Below are 6,000 nucleotides of genomic sequence, written 5' to 3'. Positions count from 1 at the left end.
TTCATTTTATCAGAAACAGTTATCACAGCTTGTACATTTTCTTTTAATAAATATATGTAAGCAATGAGCCAAATTTAGTAATGCCAACATACTGAAGGAACAACATTTGTCTCTTATATATGATTGTTACGGCCGCTGGCCTCAGGTGGCCCCGCCTTCCTCCCTGGAATCTACAGTGCTCCAGGACTCACGGGGGATTGGCTGGCCCGGACATATGCCCGCCCCAACTTCATGCGGATCTGAGCCTGTCAGACTACACACACCATTGGCTCCCGCAGGAGCCTGGAGTACGACGGACAAGTGACACAGCTGTCTGCAGTTATGACAAGTGACACAGCTGACTGCAGTCACCTGATAGTATAAAAGGCTGAGGAGTCTTCATTCGTCGAGGGACTTGTTGATTTGAACAGACTGTACAGAGAGTCCCTCCCTTTTGCCTTCTGCCTGTGTTTTGTGTTGCCTCCTGCGAGACGTTTAGTAGAGCAGTGCTCTACTGGTGTTATTAATCGTGGTGTTTGTTTAAAGTTTCTCTGCTGCCTAGTGAGTTGTTTCACTAACGGATTTCAGTTGTGTTAATAAACCTTATGTTTGTCGTCCTAACTCCTTGGTCTCTGGGCTCGTTTATGTTACGTCCGCTGCCGCCTAGCAGAGCCGGGCCGTAACATAAGTGGGGGCTCGTCCGGGATCCCTCATAGGGGGTCTTTGTTCCTGGGAGTGGGGGTCAAACCAAAAAAAAAAAAAAAAAAAAGGAAAAAGGAGAAATTGAATTTGCTAAAGATTAAGCACTATGTCGGCTGCGTTTTGTTTACAGCACTTTTTAGCTGCCCCGTCTCTTGAGATTATTAATAGCTGTCGCAAGAATGATTTGCTGCAAATTGTGGATCACTTTCAGCTGCAGGTTTCGAAAACTCTCCGTAAGAGTGAAATAAAAGCCTTAGTGGTGGACAAGTTGGTGGGTGCTGGGGTGCTTCATGCGCCTGTTTTGCCTGTGGTCTCTGGTGTGCCAAGCCAAGCTGCCGTAGTTGAAGAGGGCCAGAATGGTTCCAGTGGGGATGGTGAGGGGGATGAGCGGGGAAAAACGCCGCGCACGCTTCCTCGCTATGATCCACTCTCTTCTGGGAGTTCCGAAGGGAGAGAAGGAGCTCGGCTGAAGGTGCGGCTGGCACGTCTCCAGATGGAGGCTGAGGAGAAGGCTCAGAACCGGCGGGTTCAGCTTGAAATAAGGAGGCTGGAAATAGAGGCAGACAAGGCCGTTAGGCTCCGACAGCTTGAGCTGGAGTCACAGTCTCAAGCCTCATCTGTCTCTGCTGTCCATTCCGGTCCCACCTCCACGTCCACTTCTGCTTTTAAAATTGATAAGTGCATTTCTTTAGTGCCCACTTTTAGAGAAACTGAGGTGGATACATACTTTGCAGCATTTGAACGTATCGCTGGTGCGCTGCAGTGGCCTAGCGAGATTTGGCCTCTTTTGCTGCAGTGCAAACTGTCCGGCAAAGCTCAAGAGGTGGTGGCTGCTCTTTCTTTAAAGGACAGTTTAGATTACTCGTGTGTTAAAGCAGCTGTCATGAAGGCCTATGAGCTAGTTCCAGAGGCCTATAGGCAGAGGTTTCGCCAGCAAAAGAGATTGCTGTCGCAGACTTATGTGGAGTTTGCAAGAGAAAAGGGGGTTCTCTTTGATAAGTGGTGTGTTGCGTCAAAAGCGACTGACTATGACGCTCTGCGCGAACTAGTTTTGTTAGAGGACTTTAAGAAATGCATTCCTGAGCGTATTGTGCTGTATTTGAATGAACAGAAAGTGACGTCACTCACATCTGCTGCTGTTCTTGCTGATGAGTTTGTACTCACTCACAAAGCCTCATTTACTGACAGTGAGAAGCCACGGGTTAGCCCTGTGCAGCAGCGCCACACAGCTAAAGAGTCTGGGTCCAGGGAACACCGTGAATGTTTTTACTGTCATAAAACCGGACATGTGATTGCTGACTGTTTAGCATTAAAACGCAAAACATCACATGCTCAGCCACCCAAAGGGGTGGGTTTTGTAAAAGCTGAGGCCCGTCACGAGGACCATGAGTGTGGTGGTAGAGTGCCTGACCCCTGTTTCGAACCATTCATTTTTGATGGCTTAGTATCGCTAACAGACAATCCATCCGAGTTAAAACCTGTGCGTATTTTAAGGGACACTGGAGGTTCTCAAACTGTCATCCTCTCAAGTGTATTACCATTTTCTGCTAAAAGTGAATGTGGTTTTAATTCTGTTCTGCGGGGGATAGAGATGGGTTACGCTCCTAGACCAGTTCACAGAATTTTTATTAAATCTAGCCTTGCTACAGGATTTTTCCCTGTTGCCGTTTGCCCGGCCTTGCCAATAGAGGGTGTGGCCATGCTGTTGGGCAACGACATCGCAGGAGGGGTAGTGCTCCCTTGTCTGGAGGTTTTAGACAACCCCCTGAATCAGAAAACTTCTGATGTGTCTATGCACCCTGGGCTGTATCCAGCCTGTGCAATTACTCGAGCACAAGCTCGGAAAGATACTGATATTGCCCTCTCTGATTCTGTGTTGATGTCCTCGTTTTCCGGGGAGAATGATGTACCCACTAACAGAAACAATGTTCTGTCACCTCCAGACTCTGTGACGCCTGAGGAGCCTGATCCATTTCCTAAGGACTCCGTACTGCCCTTGACTAGAGACCAGCTGTCAGCAGCTCAATTAGCTGATGAAACAATAAAGAGCTGTTTCAAACGTATGGTAAGTGCTGAGCAAGCCAAAAAGGAGCAACAAGCCTATTTCATAGAACATGATGTTCTAATGCGTCAGTGGTCTCCACCAGGTGCAGAAGGTGCAGATTGGAGTAAGGTCAAGCAGATTGTAGTGCCCTCTGCGTACCGGCAGAAGATCCTGGCCCTTGCCCATGAAAGCCAGTGGTCAGGACACTTGGGCATCACAAAAACATACCAGCTACTATTAAAACATTTCTTTTGGCCTGGTATGAAGCGTGATGTTTCTAAATTTTGCAACAGTTGCCATGTATGTCAGATTGCAGGTAAACCCAATCAGGTCATACCCCCGGCTCCGTTGTGTCCCATTCCTGTAGTGGATCAGCCGTTTGACCATGTCATAGTAGACTGTGTGGGTCCACTACCTAGAACAACATCAGGAAAGCAATACCTACTCACGATCATGTGTGCCGCTACCCGCTTCCCCGAGGCTGTCCCGTTACATAAAATTACAGCGAGATCTGTCGTTAAGGCGTTGACAACCTTCTTTTCAGTGTTTGGCTTGCCTAAGGTCGTACAAACCGACCAGGGCTCGAACTTTCAGTCTAAGGTATTCAAACAAGCAGTTAGCACTCTGGGTGTTAAGCATATTGTGTCCTCTGCTTACCATCCTGAATCGCAAGGTGCATTAGAGCGGTGGCACCAGACCTTGAAGACGATGTTACGCAAATACTGCCTGGAGAGTGATAAAAGCTGGGACGAGGGTGTTCCATTTGTGTTATTTGCTGCCCGTGACGCCGTTCAGGAGTCACTTGGGTTTAGCCCTTCTGAGCTAGTATTTGGCCATAGGCCACGGGGACCCCTCAAAGCTCTGAAAGAGGCGTTTTTGAGCCCACAAGGGGTTTTCAAAACAAACGTCAGCAGTTATGTAAAACACTTCCGTGAGCGTTTGAATCAAGCCAACGCTCTGGCTAAGCAACACCTTGCCGCGTCACAGGGAAAGATGAAACGCCATTATGATAAGGCTTCTGTTAAAAGAACCTTTCAGGTGGGTGACCAGGTTCTCGTGCTCTTGCCTGTCCCTGGCTCAGCCTTGTCTACTAGGTATAGTGGCCCATTTAAAGTTTGTGAAAAGAGAGGGGAGACAGATTATGTAATTTGCACTCCCGACCGCAGACGCAAAACACGTGTCTGTCACGTAAACATGTTGAAACTGTACCATCCGCGGTCACCACCAAAGCCTGCAGGGCTCTGTGTTCCTATTGTAGCCTCAAGCCACCAGGAGGAAGGAGGGGCGGATGGGGTGATGGGTTAAAACTATGTTATCCCACCTGTTCTAGACCCCGTTTGTCTAACTCTGAAATGCTAAAAGCATTGCCGGGTTTGCTTGGGCATCTGATGTCAGAGCAGCAAGAGGACCTAATTGCCTTAATTAGGGAATACACCTGTTTATTCGGGGATGTGCCAACTGCCACTACGGTGCTAGAGCATGACATTGATGTCCAGGGCGCTAAACCTATTAAGCAGCATCCTTATCGAGCCAGCCCCCATAAGCGCGTGCTCATGAAACAGGAGGCTGACTATCTGCTGCAACATGGTTTAGCGAAGCCCAGTCAAAGCCCCTGGAGCTCGCCTTGTATAGTGGAGTCTAAGCCAGATGGCTCGCCCCGTTTTATTACAGACTTCCGGAAGGTGAACTCTGTGACTGTGGCTGACTCACATCCTCTCCCAAGGGTTGAGGATTGTGTAGACAGTATTGGGACTGCTCAGTATGTCTCCAAGTTAGATCTTCTTAAGGGTTACTGGCAGGTCCCTTTAACTGAACGTGCCTCTAACATCGCTGCCTTTGTTACACCCGATGATTTTTTACAGTACACAGTCATGGCTTTCGGCATGTGTAACGCTCCTGCCACCTTCCAGAGGCTAGTAAATAAAGTCCTCCGTGGTCTGTCCAACTGCAGTGCCTACCTAGATGATCTAGTAGTTTACACTGAAACATGGCAAGATCATTTGGAAACGTTACAACAGGTATTTCACCGTTTGGCACAAGCTACCCTAACTCTCAACTTAGCTAAGTGTGAGTTTGCCAAAGCTACTGTGACGTACTTAGGCAGGGAGGTGGGACGTGGACAGGTCCGGCCCATAGATGCCAAAGTGGAAGTGATTAAACAGTTTCCCACGCCTACCACCAGGCGTGAGTTACGTCGGTTTCTAGGGATGGTGGGCTACTACAGGAACTTTTGTAAGAATTTCTCCTCTGTAGTAAAGCCATTGACTGACCTGCTCAGCCCAAAGGTTGAGTTTAGCTGGTCGAGTGAGTGTCAGGATGCTTTTGAGAGTGCAAAAGCCCTCCTCTGCCATTCTCCTGTGTTAGCTGCACCTGATTTGACGCGACCATTCAAACTCGAGGTTGATGCCAGTGCTGTCGGGGCTGGGGCAGTGCTGTTGCAAGAAGACTTGATGGGTTTGAACCACTCCGTTTGTTACTTTTCCCGCAAGTTCAATAAAAATCAGTTAAACTACTCCACCATTGAAAAGGAGACCCTGGCTTTGTTGTTGGCTCTTCAGCACTTTCACGTGTACCTGGGGTCCAGCATGTTGCCTCTTGTCGTGTACACAGACCACAACCCACTTGTGTTCCTGGCGCGTATGTTTAATCACAACCAGCGCCTTATGCGCTGGGCTCTGTTGTTGCAGGAATACAACTTAAGTATCCACCACAAAAAGGGGACTGAAAATGTTTTAGCTGACGGTCTGTCCCGTTTGTAAACATGTTTTACTGCTTTTGTCTTTTGTTGTTGTTTATGCTCTGTAACGTTGGCTTCAGCCCAACATAGTTGGTATTTTAAGGGGAGGGGTGTTACGGCCGCTGGCCTCAGGTGGCCCCGCCTTCCTCCCTGGAATCTACAGTGCTCCAGGACTCACGGGGGATTGGCTGGCCCGGACATATGCCCGCCCCAACTTCATGCGGATCCGAGCCTGTCAGACTACACACACCATTGGCTCCCGCAGGAGCCTGGAGTACGACGGACAAGTGACACAGCTGTCTGCAGTTATGACAAGTGACACAGCTGACTGCAGTCACCTGATAGTATAAAAGGCTGAGGAGTCTTCATTCGTCGAGGGACTTGTTGATTTGAACAGACTGTACAGAGAGTCCCTCCCTTTTGCCTTCTGCCTGTGTTTTGTGTTGCCTCCTGCGAGACGTTTAGTAGAGCAGTGCTCTACTGGTGTTATTAATCGTGGTGTTTGTTTAAAGTTTCTCTGCTGCCTAGTGAGTTGTTT

Source organism: Mchenga conophoros, linkage group LG7 (assembly GCF_057382185.1).
Source record: "Mchenga conophoros isolate Kocher_MC1m ecotype Shallow Benthic linkage group LG7, M_conophoros_male_GT1.1, whole genome shotgun sequence".
In the NCBI taxonomy this organism is placed as follows: Eukaryota; Metazoa; Chordata; class Actinopteri; order Cichliformes; family Cichlidae; genus Mchenga; species Mchenga conophoros.
The sequence above is the reverse complement of the archived record's forward strand: the minus strand, read 5'-3'. Positions refer to the sequence as shown.